This window comes from Coregonus lavaretus (assembly GCF_964263955.1).
Source record: "Coregonus lavaretus genome assembly, chromosome: 26".
In the NCBI taxonomy this organism is placed as follows: domain Eukaryota; kingdom Metazoa; phylum Chordata; class Actinopteri; order Salmoniformes; family Salmonidae; genus Coregonus; species Coregonus lavaretus.
The window spans coordinates 38,145,240-38,160,369 of NC_140013.1; the positions used below are offsets into that span (position 1 = coordinate 38,145,240).

At 43.1% G+C, this 15,130-nt stretch overlaps 1 pseudogene across 1 annotated transcript; it reads right to left on the minus strand.

Moving 5' to 3' along the window:
* Nucleotides 1-1,470: 1,470 nt before the first annotated feature.
* On the minus strand, nt 1,471-10,812 carry LOC311102025 (lysosomal amino acid transporter 1 homolog; annotated as a pseudogene). Its single transcript has 6 exons — nt 10,421-10,812; nt 9,928-10,070; nt 3,624-3,733; nt 2,484-2,579; nt 1,700-1,885; nt 1,471-1,587 (listed from the first exon to the last, which is right to left on the minus strand). The product of its transcript is annotated as a lysosomal amino acid transporter 1 homolog (transcript).
* Between the last annotated feature and the right edge of the window lie 4,318 nt (nt 10,813-15,130).

Here is a 15,130-nt window from a genome sequence, read left to right on the forward strand (position 1 = left end):
ATGTGTTCTAACGCTACAACTTGAATCATGTGTTCTAACGCTACAACTTTAATCATGTGTTCTAACGCTACAACTTGAATCATGTGTTCTAACGCTACAACTTGTATCATGTGTTCTAACGCTACAACTTGAATCATGTGTTCTAACGCTACAACTTGAATCATGTGTTCTAACGCTACAACTTTAATCATGTGTTCTAACGCTACAACTTGAATCATGTGTTCTAACGCTACAACTTTAATCATGTGTTCTAACGCTACAACTTTAATCATGTGTTCTAACGCTACAACTTGAATCATGTGTTCTAACGCTAAACTTGAATCATGTGTTCTAACGCTACAACTTGAATCATGTGTTCTAACGCTACAACTTGAATCATGTGTTCTAACGCTACAACTTTAATCATGTGTTCTAACGCTACAACTTGAATCATGTGTTCTAACGCTACAACTTGAATCATGTGTTCTAACGCTACAACTTGTATCATGTGTTCTAACGCTACAACTTTAATCATGTGTTCTAACGCTACAACTTTAATCATGTGTTCTAACGCTACAACTTGAATCATGTGTTCTAACGCTACAACTTTAATCATGTGTTCTAACGCTACAACTTGAATCATGTGTTCTAACGATACAACTTGAATCATGTGTTCTAACGCTACAACTTGAATCATGTGTTCTAACGCTACAACTTGAATCATGTGTTCTAACGCTACAACTTTAATCATGTGTTCTAACGCTACAACTTTAATCATGTGTTCTAACGCTACAACTTGAATCATGTGTTCTAACGCTACAACTTGAATCATGTGTTCTAACGCTACAACTTTAATCATGTGTTCTAACGCTACAACTTTAATCATGTGTTCTAACGCTACAACTTTAATCATGTGTTCTAACGCTACAACTTGAATCATGTGTTCTAACGCTACAACTTTAATCATGTGTTCTAACGCTACAACTTGAATCATGTGTTCTAACGCTACAACTTGTATCATGTGTTCTAACGCTACAACTTGAATCATGTGTTCTAACGCTACAACTTGAATCATGTGTTCTAACGCTACAACTTTAATCATGTGTTCTAACGCTACAACTTGAATCATGTGTTCTAACGCTACAACTTGAATCATGTGTTCTAACGCTACAACTTGAATCATGTGTTCTAACACTACAACTTTAATCATGTGTTCTAACGCTACAACTTGAATCATGTGTTCTAACGCTACAACTTGAATCATGTGTTCTAACGCTACAACTTTAATCATGTGTTCTAACGCTACAACTTGAATCATGTGTTCTAACGCTACAACTTGAATCATGTGTTCTAACGCTACAACTTGAATCATGTGTTCTAACGCTACAACTTGAATCATGTGTTCTAACGCTACAACTTGAATCATGTGTTCTAACGCTACAACTTTAATCATGTGTTCTAACGCTACAACTTTAATCATGTGTTCTCACTCTAGAACCTGGACAGCTCCTCCTCTTCACAGAGCAGAGGTTCTACTTCAGGAACTTTCAGCTTCTTGCTGGTTTTACCGGAGCTGTTCTTCCTGTAGATGATGAACTGGGCGGTGACCTGGGAGAGTTAAGGCTCATTCACAAACACACCACAACAAGTCAACAATATTCCAGATATTCCAGATCCTTTTTTCAGTGAAATGATGATCTCTGAGTAAAAGAAAGGATACGAAGAAGTCTAGGAGGAGGACTCCCAGGCTGCCGATGAGCCAGGCCAGATGTTTGAGGATGAAGGTCTGTTTGGAGCCGGTCAGAGCTGGTAGAACCACAATGACACTGAGCCCGTAGGTCCCGTTGCCCATCATGGCCAGGGCAAACAGCATGTATGACGTGCCCTCTGTAGACTGCCTCTTAAACTGGACACAGACAGGGAGATGTTACCTTCTCGACCTCAAAACCGACAGAGAAAAGCTGAGATTTTAGGCTTAGGGTCTTCAAACCATGTTATATAGTTCATCATTTAACCCCATTCTATTACTTCTTCATTTTAACCACAAGTTCCAAAATAATATTCGTTCCTAACATATTTTCACAATGTTTGACAATGTGTTAGTATGCATGATTTGTTGTTGGTAAGTCATGCATGCTCACACAGACACTCAATATATAAAACATGTGTATGTGAGCTGTGCTCTCCCCCTTAGACCATCCCTAGGATCAGTTATCACATTGGGAGTGACAGTGAGTTCTCTGCATGAGCCACCAGTCCAGATGCTGTGACGTCACTCAGCAGAAAACACCAGTATCTCACGCCTGGTTCTAATTTGAAAAACTCAAAACAGCAGCATTCCTCTTTTTTTCTTCTGGCCCCAACTACCTTGAGCCTTCCTTTATCAGCCCTTCCTTCCCCTCCTCTCACCCTCTTCCCTCTCACTCCTCATGTCCCCTAACACTGCTGTCCCTTCACATCTTACCCCACCTCGCCTCCATAATCACACATAGACTGTCACTTACATTTTTGTAGAGCTGTGGAAAACGAGAGGAGAGGTAGAATATGGAGGCCAGGTATCCACAGGCATAACCAGAGATCTCCACGCTGTTAGAGGCACTCTAAAGAGAGAGAGTCAGAGACCAGGTCAAAGAGAGAGAGAAGATATAGGATGAGATACAACACATTGCTCTCTCTCTCTCTCTCTCTCTCTCTCTCTCTCTCTCTCTCTCTCTCTCTCTCTCTCTCTCTCTCTCTCTCTCTCTCTCTCTCTCTCTCTCTCTCTCTCTAGTTTGCCTACGGCGGCACATGGTCAAAGCTTTCCTTAAGTTTGGGTCAGTCACAGTGGTCAGGTATTCTGCAACTGTGTACTCTCTGTTTAGGGCCAAATAGCATTCTAGTTTGCTCTGTTTTTTTGTTAATTCTTTCCAATGTGTCAAGTAATTCTCTTTTTGTTTTCTCATGATTTGGTTGGGTCTAATTGTGTTGTTGTCCTTGGGCTCTGTGTGGTCTGTTTGTGTTTGTGAACAGAGCCCCAGGACCAGCTTGCTTAGGGGACTCTTCTCCAAGTTAATCTCTTTGTAGGTGTTGGCTTTGTTATGGAAGGTTTGGGAATCGCTTCCTTTTATGTGGTTATAGAATTTAACGGCTCTTTTCTGGATTTTGATAATTAGCGGGTATTGGCCTAATTCTGCTCTGCATGCATTATTTGGTGTTTTTCGTTGTACACTGAGGATATTTTTTGCAGAATTCTGCATGCAGAGTCTCAATTTGGTGTTTGTCCCATTTTGTGAATTCTTGGTTGGTGAGCGGACCCCAGACCTCACAACCATAAAGGGCAATGTGTTCTATAACTGATTCAAGTATTTTTAGCCAGATCCTAATTGGTATGTCGAATTTACGTTCCTTTTGATAGCATAGAAGGCCCTTCTTGCCTTGTCTCTCAGATTGTTCACAGCTTTATGGAAGTTACCTGTGGCACTGATGTTTAGGCCAAGGTATTTATCGTTTTTTTTGTGTGCTCTAGGGCAACGGTGTCTAGATGGAATTTGTATTTGTGGTCCTGGCAACTGGACCTTTTTTGGAACACCATTATTTTTGTCTTACTGAGATTTACTGTCAGGGCCCAGGTCCCTCTCTCTCACACAGACACACACACGTGTCACCTCAGTGTTGGCAGAGGTATTGTTGTCAGTGATGGACTTGGGGAGGATCAGGAGGGCCACAGTGGAAGCCCCGCACCACAGGAAACACAACCACTTCAACATGGGGCGCTCTGGGGGAAGAGAGACACACATGGGTCACACACACAGACGCACACACAGTGTTGCTATACCTCCTGGTTTTGTAGAGGTGACCAATTTCAGACAACTTTTTCCTGGAGAATGGAGTCAGTAAGCTGCTTCTGGATGACCTGGTGGATGTTCCTGTTCTTGATCCTATCAATCAGCCATGGAGATACGTCACTCGCAGTGGAAGTAGAAAGCAGCGGCATCTGGCAATGGGGGCCTTCTTTGTGATGGGGGCCTCCTTGGTGATGGGGGCCTCCTTGGTGATGGGAAGCCCGGACCAGACACAGACTTCAAACAGCTTCACCACCCTGGATCCAGAGGTTCAGGCGCCTTCATCCCTGGGGGCTTCCGCGTCAAGATTGGATCAAGGGGTACCTGCGCCTTCACCCTCTATTCTGTCTCCCTCTCCGGTGGCTTCTAACAGGGTTTTAGATCTTCAGAACTCCCCCCTCATCGGACCATAAGGGTGTCTGAGACTCCGGCCCTTCCATCAGCCATGATGGATTCTACAGCTGGCTAGGGTCCATCAGGCGTCACCGCCCATCGATCCTTGAGCGGTCTGCGAGGCCACTCGAGGCGAAAGAGCAGCCACACCACCTCAGCCTTTGCACCAGCTGTCGTCATCAGCAGCTCTATGGTGAGAAAGATCTCGGTTCCAGGGACAAAAACCCTGTGCTACCCTAGAGCACGAGTACAGGACATTACAAGGCTGCTCCCTACCGTTCTACGACAGATGCCGGGGGCTGACGCTGTTGTAGTCCATGTGGGGTCAAATGACATTAGTAGGGCTAACTTGGAACTGCTGAAAATTGATTTTAAAAGAACTGATTCTAACTCCGAAAGTTTCCAAAAAAGCGGCCAATTATTTCAGGTCCAGTACCATCGTTGGGTCACGGCTGTGAGAGATTCAACAAGCTACTGGCATTACACATCTGGCTAAAAGATTACTGTAGCTCTGTTGGCATAGCTTATATAGATGACTTTGACACCTTCTGGATACAGAAGATACTCTACAGGAATGACGGAGTCCATCCAAATCATCTTGGCTCCTGGACTCTGTCCACGCATTTCAAGGCTGCGTTGAGAAAATGACTTATCAATGACCGAAGCCCTGCTCAGAAAATCGCCACCATTGTGTCACTGAGTTGTCGTAGTGCTGCAGCAAATGTACATTGTCCCAGGAGCGTTGGAAGTTATAGTGTAAGTAACCTAATTTATGTCCTTCTAAGTTTGCTGAATGCCTCTGTCGATACTATAGCTATTGTATGCAGTAATCATGTGTCTATGAACCAGAGTTATACTGTTAGCACTGAGGCGGTGTGTCCTAGTAGGAAGTCCACTGTGTGCAGCTCACCCTGCACTATCAGCTCCAACATAAATATGACTGTCATGCTTACTTCTGATAAGCCGCTCAGTAAAACAATCAAGCATCTCAGAAAAGTGCTAAAAATAGCCCACATTAAGTATATGGACACCCCTTCAAATTAGTGGATTCAGCTATTTCAGCCACACCCATTGCTGACAGGTGTATAAAATCGAGCACACCGCCATGCAATCGCCATGCAATCTCCATAGACAAACATTGGCAGTATAATGGCCCGTACTGAAGAGCTCAGTGACTTTCAACGTGGGACCGTCATAGGATGCCACCTTTCCAACAAGTCAGTTCGTCAAATTTCTGCCCTGCTAGAGCTGCCCCAGTCAACTCTAAGTGCTGTTATTGTGAAGTGGAAATGTCTAGGAGCAACAACAGCTCAGCAGCAAAGTGGTAGGCCGCACAAGCTCACAGAACCGGACTGCCGAGTTCTAAAGCGCATAGCGCATAAAAATCGTCTGTCCTCGGTTGCAACACTCACTTCCGAGTTCCAAACTACCTCTGGAAGCAACATAAGCACAATAACTGTTCATCGGGAGCTTCATGAAATGGGTTTCCATGACCGAGCAGCCACACAAGCCTAAGATCACCATGCGCAATGCCAAGCATCGGCTAGAGTGGTGTAAACTTGCCGCCATTGGACTCTGGAGCAGTGGAAACACGTTCTCTGGAGTGATGAATCACGCTTCAACACCCTGCAGTACGACGGACAAATCTGGGTTTGGCGGATGCCAGGCGAACGCTACCTGCCCGAATGCATAGTGCCAACTGTAAAGTTTGGTGGAGGAGGAATAATGGTCTGGGGCTGTTTTTCGTGGTTCGGGCTAGGCCCCTTAGTTCCAATTAAGGGAAATCTTAACACTACAGCATACAATGACATTCTAGACGATTCTGTGCTTCCAACTCTGTAGCAACAGTTTGGAGAAGGCCCTTTCCTGTTTCAGCATGACAATTCCCCGTGCACAAAGCCAGGTCCATACAAAAATGGTTTGTCGAGATCGGTGTGGAAGAAATTGACTGGCCTGCACACAGCCCTGACCTCAACCCCATCGAACACCTTAGGGATGAATTGGAACACCGACTGCGAGCCAGGCCTAATCGCCCAACATCAGTGCCCGACCTCACTAATGCGCTTGTGGCTGAATGGAAGCAAGTCCCCGCAGCAATCTTCCAACATCTAGTGGAAAGCCTTCCCAGAAGAGTAGAGGCTGTTATAGCAGCAAAGGGGGTACCAACTCCATATTAATGCCCGTGATTCTCGAATTAGATGTTTGACGAGGAGCAGGTGTCCAGATACGTTGGTCATGTAGTTTATGTAGCTTAAGAAACTCACCCTGCACTAACATAAATAACATGAGTATGTCTACCTCTGCTAAGCTTCCCAATAAAGCAATAAAAACAATCAAGCATCCCAGAAAAGCTTAAGAAACAAGGTTCATGAAATCGATAACTCGCTAGTAACAGTTGACATTCATATACTGACCATCTCTGAAACTCACTTAGATAATACCTTTGATGATATAGTGGTAGCAATAGATGGTTATAACATCTACAGAAAATACAGAAATGCCAACAGGGGTGGTGTTGCGGCCTATTTTCAGAGCCACACTCCAGTAAAGCTTAGAGAGGATATAATGTCAAGTACTGTTGAAGTAATATGGCTACAGGTTCATCTGCCTCACCTAAAGCCCATTCTTGTAGGACGCTGCTATAGACCACCAAGTGCTAACAGTCAGTATTTGTTATAAGTCAACCTACCAGGGTGTTTACAAACAGCACAGGAATGAAATCCACATGTATTGATCACATCTTTACTAATGCTGCAGAAATCAGCTGTAAAGCAGTATCCAAACCCATCGAATGAAGTGATCACAATATGGTATTTGTAGTGATTCCTATGTTGATTTTGTAAATAATATTTGCTGGTTTGTGGTATGTAATGAGGAGCAACCAGACGCTGCACTTGACACATTTATGAAATTGCTTACTCCAGTTACTAATAAGCATGCACTGTAAAAACTGTTAAATCCCCATGGATTGATAAGCAATTGAAAAATGTTATGGTTGAGAGGGATGAGGCAAAAGGAATGACAAATAAGTCTGGCTGCATAACCGATTGGCAAATTGAGAAATCATGTGACTAAACAGAACAAAAATAATAAAAAGCTATACTATGAAACAAAGATAAATTATATAAAGAATTATAGTAAAAAGCTTTGAAGCACCTTACATTACATTTTGGGCAAAAGGTAAACTCAGCTCCATCATTCATTGAATCAGATGGCTCATTCATCATAAAACCCACTAATATTGCCAACTACTTTAATGATTTTTTTAATTGGCAAGATTAGCAAATTTAAGCATGACATGCCAGCAACAAACGCCGAATCTACACATCCAAGTATAACTGATCAAATTATGAAAGACAATCATTGTAATTTTGAAATCCGTAAAGTGAGTGTGGAATTTTTTTTTTTTTTATCAACAATGACAAGCCACCTGGGTCTGAAAACTTGTAGAGGAAATTACTGAGGATGATAGCGGACGATATTGTCACTCCTATTTGCCATCTAAGCCTACAGGAACGTGTGTGCCTTCAGGCCTGGAGGGAAGCAAAAGTCAGCCTGTTACCAACCCTTAGTAAACTTTTGGAAAAAATTGTGTTTGACCAGATACAATGCTATTTTACAGTAAATAAATTAACAACAGACTTTCAGCACGCTTATAGTGAAGGGCACTCAACATGCACAGCACTTACACAAATGACAGATGATTGGTTGTGAGAAATTGATAACAAAAATATTTTGGGAGCTGTTTTGTTAGACTTCAGTGCGGCTTTTGACATTATCGATCATAGTATGCTGCTGGAAAAACTTAAGATGTTATGGCTTTACAACCCCTACTATATTGTGGATTGAGAGTTACCTGTCTAACAGAACACAGAGGGTGTTCTTTAATGGTAGCCTCTCCAACATAATTCAGGTAGAATCAGGCATTCCCCAGGGCAGCTGTCTAGGCCCCTTACTTTTTTCAATCTTTACTAATGACCTGCCACTGGCTCTGAGTAAAGCCTGTTTGTCTATGTATGCGGATGACTCAACACTATACATGTCAGATACTACAGCAAGTGAAATCACTACACCACTTAACAAAGAGCTGCAGTCAGTTTCAGAATGGGTGGCAAGAAATAACTTAGTCCTAAATATTTCAATAACTAAAAGCATTGTATTTGGGACAAATCATTCATTAAACCCTAAGCCTCAGCTGAATCTTGTAATGAATAATCTGGAAATTGAGCAAGTTGAGGTGACTAAACTGCTTGGAGTAACCCTGGAATGTAAACTGTTATGGTCAAAACATTGATGCAACAGTAGCTAAGATGGGGAGAGGTCTGTCCATAATAAAGCGTTACTCTGCCTTCTTAGCAACACTATCAACAAGACAGGTCCTACAGGCCCTAGTTTTGTTGCACCTGGACTACTGCCCAGTCATGTGGTCAGGTGCCACAAAGAGGGACTTGGGAAAATTACAACTGGGCCAGAACAAGGCAGCACGGCAGGCCCTTAAATGTACACATAGAGCTAACATTAATAATATGCATGTCAATCTTTCATGGCTCAAAGTCGACGAGAGATTGACTTCATCACTACTTGTTTTTGTAAGTATTGACATGTTCAATACAGCAATATGTCTGTTTAAACTACTAACACACAGCTCGGACACCCATGCACACACAACAAGACATACCACCAGAGGTCTCTTCACAGTCGCCAAGTCCAGAACAGACAATGGGAGGCACAGTAGTACATAGAGCCATGACTACATGGAACTCTATTCCACATCAAGTAACTCACGCCAGCACGCCCTCCTCTCCCCTGTAACTATTTCCCAGGTCGTTGCTGTAAATGAGAATGTGTTCTCAGTCAACTTACCTGGTAAAATAAGGTTTAATTAAAAAAATGAAAAAAAATCTGTAAAATCTGATTTAAAAACCGATAAAAAAATACACCTTATGGAACAGCGAGGACTGTGAAGAGTCATACACAGATACAAACACACACACACACATACAAACACACATAACATACACACTATACACACACGTACACCTGGATTGTGTTGTAGTGGCCGGAGGAACACACTTAATGTATTGTGAAATCTGTTGTAAAATGTATTTTAATGTTTAAATGTTTTATTGTAATGTATATTACTGCCTTCATTCTTGCTGGAACCCAGGAAGAGTAGCTGCTGCCGTGGCAATGTAGATATTTAATCAATACAAATACCTGTGAGATACCTGAGCTATGGAGAAAGGGGGGAGGGGCTTGTAAAGGCATGGTATGACCTCCCTCTCTCTTTCTCTCCCTCACTGGCCACATAGCCACACACAACACACACCCTCCTACTGTTAAGCAATCCAATATGTCTTCCTTTTGTGTTCCAGCCCGCGGCTGCAAACTGGACTAACAAAAGGAGCTTTACAATGTGAGCATTTGTCAAAGTCATCAACTTTTAGTGGGAACTATTTCACTTGAAAACACACACACACACACACACGTAGTCATGTCATACACATTAGGCATGGATAGCTGGGCATAGCTGTTAGCATTGTCAACATGTAGCACATTATGCGAGTACACAGATTGTACCCTCAGAATTGCACTTACAATGGAAATATGGACCTACAGCACACTAGCTACAATGCAAGGAACAATGCTGATTCTCACACATGTACAATCACGGCAATCTATTGTATTTCCATATTGAGTGGACGGTGCAATATCATGATCAGGCTGGCCTTACTTTTAGACAATTTGTTCTTGATCTTGTAGTAGAGGAACTGGGAGATGAGCAGGAGATCAGTGAAGATGTAGAACACTACTGTCACAATCTGAGAGAAGAAAGAGAGAGAGAGAGAGCAATCAAATATGATTGACAGTGGCACCCTCTGCATAGGCAAGGGTCAGAGCAAGGTTAAGGGGGGGGGGGGGGGGGGAGAAAGAGAGACAACAAGATATAAAATGGAGGCAGAGAGAATGGTTAAGAAAAGGAGAGAGTGATGTGACATGTCAACAGATACTTGGATTAGAGGTCTCTTGGATTAGAGGTCTCATAAACTGGTTTTGCAGAGCCACACTGACTCTCTCTCATTGCTATGGCAATAGATCAATAATGGGTTTATTAATCTGTCATGAGTATCTTCTTAACACTGAATGTCAGAGAAATTTGAGATGGCAGCTGTTGATCACAACATCTGTGATCATTAATTTGAATTAGTATTATAAAGACAATCTACTTTTTCCTTATAGAAAGCCTTCCTACTGCAATAGTGGAAAAAACTTACGGTAGAGTAGACAGCAAGAAACAGAACATGGAGATCAGCCCGATGACTACACTCCAGTATTCCCACACATTCTCCACGCATTCCTCGAACAGATAGAGGATCCAGGGCGTCCCGTTAGAGCACAGTGGCCGACCCTGCACGGTGGAAGTCAGGTTAGCAGCCACGTTTGCAGTCCTCCCGGGGAAGCGGGCAATGGGCCCACCTTCAGTCCCTCTGCCTCCGTGGAAAAATCTGAGCGCGACGATGTGGAAGTTTTCGTTGACACCAAACACGGAACGCCCTCGAGCCCACCACCTGATGGACAACACGTAGGCTACAGGTTGGCAAACAGGCGTGTGGCGCATTTGATAAATCTGCAAGGCAATATACATGGTCATGGATGGAATTACGAATTGGCAGTGGAGATTAGGAGTGGTGTCGGGTGGAGTAAAAAATTAAATGCATTGTTACCGCACTTTGGTTTCAGCAACAAAATGCATGCACCAGACAACTCTGATACTTTCTACATTTATGAAAAAAATTTACATATTGGTCATAACCTTTTGTTGGGGTCGAATAGGCCTACAATGTTGCCATTTGATAGCCTACAGACCAGAAGGCAATATATCGCTTCTCATCAAATTAATGTTGGTCTGTTGGTCTCATAATAAAACAGGCAATATATTCCGATATATTCCGCTAGGCTCTTTAATTTCCCATAATTGTATTGTATTGTAATGACCCGGGCTGGGTCATAAAGGAAAAAGAGACGGACACCAGGTGTGCAGGGCAGAACACAGGTTTATTCCTAAACGGGGCTATTGTTCAGGCCACAGCCCACGCCGCTAAATTCCGAACGTACACAAATACACAATGTCAAGTTAAGTGGCAGACTCATAAGAGCAGATCAGGATCCCGAATAGAAAGAGAGAGGAGACAGTAACCCCTATTTATGCATTTCAAAACCCTGCGGGAATACCCATCATACCCCCCCCCCCCCCCCCCCCCCCAACCTTTCCGTCTGTCCTGGCATATTTAACCCCTGCTAGCACCCATGAGAACAATAACACACCCACAAACACAGAACACAATACCGGGTCGTTACAGTATTGTAAGATATCAAATCTTGTTGCCCACTCCTGTCCTCCGGAATGGCATCAAATTCCATTATTTCACTTCCGCATTTTCTGCCAAAAACACAGAACTGAGACCCACAAGGATAAGGATTTAGCACCGCTGGGTGTTATACAGTGGTGTGATAAACAGCATAGAGAGAGCTAGGGTGCTGTTGTTCCAGCCCATCTCTAATTGAGTTGAAGTCTTTTCATTATCATTAACTTTGATTCATTTAGGGTAGCCTACATTCTATCATATTTTGGAGAATGTTATTTGTAATTTTACATATTTTGTTCTTTGATTGGATTAAATGTATCTGTCTAGTTGGAGATGCTACGGCTACATAACGGCTATGTAGCCTCAGGGCAGACCAGACCAGACCAGTACATGGAAAACCTTTGATGCGGAAGCATAACTTTTTAGGGCCCAAGCCAAATGGGCTTAGCCTAAAAACCCAGTTTAAGCCTCATGTTTTTTCAAGTTTGTCATTTTTATGTTTTGTTTTGTCCTCCAGTGGATATAATATCCACTGGGACCTGGAACTCCACATTCTTTATATAATAAAACCCAAAACTGTACCGCAGCCTCCGTTACAATGCTTAACCCTCACTGCTGGGCCAACCTTTGACCTTCATGGCCTTTTGGCTCCATATGTACAATATGGATGATGAACGTCTCTAGGAGTCTATAGCCTATAACGCATGACATTCATTATTTCCTTTCCTAGCGCCCATTTATTTTTTAGACAGTCGACCCTCAACAGTTTCTTTGCTCTTGTCCACCAGATTCCTGAAGACCATGCAAGACCTTGGCCCCAGCAGACACCACCACAAGAAAACCCAAGGATTCATCAGACACTCTCCTTCTCCTGGTGGGAAGCAATACCTCACTCACTGATGTTTCAGTGCCAGCTGGTGGAGAGATGGGGAGGAAGTGTTCAAACCCTGGTCTAAAGTCCCAGATAGACAGACACGTGTTTCGATTGCATCTGAACTTCGATGGCTTGCCATTGTTTAAAAGTTATTGTGTACAAATCTGGCCAATCCTAGGGATACTTCAGGGCTACGTAAATGGGCCGGTCATCATTGCACTATTCTGTGGTAACTCAAAGCCACGCTCCCTCAGTGACTATTTGAGAGATCTAGTTAGTGAGTTGCAAAGGGAGTTTGTCATCAAAGGTAAACAGTTCTCTCTAATTGTCACCTCTGTTATCTGTGACGCTCCAGCTAGAGCGATCATCAAGGGGACTAAGTCCACTGGGTATTCAGGTTGGGATAAATGCATCGAGGAGATGTCTATGTTGCTATTTTCATTCTCTCACGTCCGCCATTGTGTCTTGCCCTGAATGACTTTGCCCACAGCCTACTTGTATAATTTGTGGAGCACGTTTGTCAGTTGTATGGTCCCCAGTATGTGGTTTACAACATTCATGGTTAAACCCATGTTTGTGAGGATGTCAAGTTACATGGAAACCTTGACTTAATTAAAAGCATTGAACTGAATGAAAATGTGCAAAAGTAGGTCAAGTTACCATATCAAGGCAATGTTGATGCTGTTCCTCTCCCTGAAGTAGAAAGTTGTCAGATGGGCTAGAGCAGCGGTTCCCAAACTAGGGGACCATGTGGGGTCGCCTGATATGAAAATGGGGTCGCGGGAGAATTTCCAAAATCCTGAAGAAAAAAAAATGATATACAAAAAAGACATGTATTATAATATCGTCTTTGTATCTCAAATTATTGTAATGTGGTTAACCTTAACAACCTAAATGAAAATGATTCAAATCTAAAAGATAAAATTCAACCAAAGAGGGCCGTTAGATCATGGGAAAAGACTGCACTTGACCGTTGCACTTGAATCATTCCGACCGTGAAAGGCCCGCTATGCTATGAAACCACACACACTTTGATATTACCGTCTGCAATTGATATGGTGAAAACAATGTGTGGGGAGGCAGAGGCGCAGAAACTCACATCAATACCTTTGTCAGATAACTCTGTTAAAAGAAGAATATATGCTCTGACTGAATTAGTCAAAAACTCCCCAGCTTATGCTCTCCAAATGGACGTTAGCTGTGAGGGCCGAGATGACCATGCATTGACTTTTGTTCGCTATACATGTCGGGGGATGCTAATCACGAGGACATATTGTTCTGTCTCATGATTCCTGAGTATGACACGGCATCGGGGATGTTCAGTGTGCTGCGTGGCTATATTGAAGAAAAACAGATTCCATGGGATCGAATGGTGGGCTTTTGCACAGATGGGGCTCCATCTATGGTGGGACGGCGGGCAAGTCTCTGCACTCTAGTTATGAATGTGTCTCCCTCTGCCATATGGACGCATTGTATGATACACCAAGAGCAACTGGAGTAGGTAACTTCGATTGTAAACTACAGTACCGGTCAAACGTTTTAGAACACCTACTCATTCAAGGGTTTTTCTTTATTTGTACTATTTTCTACATTTTAGAATAATAGTGAAGACATCAAAACTATGAAATAACACATATGGAATCATGTAGTAACCAAAAAAGTGTTAAACAAATCAAAATATATTTTATATTTGAGATTCTTCAAATAGCCACCCCTTGCCTTGATTACAGCTTTGCACAATCTTGGCATTCTCTCAACCAGCTTCACCTGGAATGCTTTTCCAACAGTCTTGAAGGAGTTCCCACATATGCTGAGCACTTGTTGGCTGCTTTTCCTTCACTCTGCGGTCCGACTCATCCCAAACCATCTCAATATGGTTGAGGTCGGGGCATTGTGGAGGCCAGGTCATCTGATGCAGCACTCCATCACTCTCCTTATTGGTCAAATAGCCCATACACAGCCTGGAGGTGTGTTGGGTCATTGTCCTATTGAAAAACAAATGATAGTCCCACTAAGCCCAAACCAGATGGGATGGCGTATCGCTGCAGAATGCTGTGGTAGCCATGCTGGTTAAGTGTGCCTTGAATTCTAAATAAATCACAGACAGTGTCACCAGCAAAGCACCCCCACACCATAACACCTCCTCCTCCATGCTTTACGGTGGGAAATACACATGCAGAGATCATCCGTTCACCCACACCGCATCCAAAAAGACACGACGGTTGGAACCAAAAATCTCTAATTTGGACTCCAGACCAAAGGACAGATTTCCACCGGTCTAATGTCCATTGCTCGTGTTTCTTGGCCCAAGCAAGTCTCTTCTTCTTATTAGTGTCCTTTAATAGTGGTTTCTTTACAGCAATTCGACCATGAAGGCCTGATTCGCACAGTCTCCTCTGAACAGTTGATGTTGAGATGTGTCTGTTACTTGAACTCGGTGAAGCATTTATTTGGGCTGCAATTTCTGAGGCTGGTAACTCTAATGAACTTATTACATTTACATTTAAGTCATTTAGCAGACGCTCTTATCCAGAGCGACTTACAGTTAGTGAATACCTATTTTTCTTTATATATACTGGCCCCCCGTAGAAATCGAACCCACAACCCTGGCGTTGCAAACGCCATGCTCTATCAACTGAGCTACATCCCTGCCGGCCATTCCCTCCCCTACCCTGGACGACGCTGGGCCAATTGTG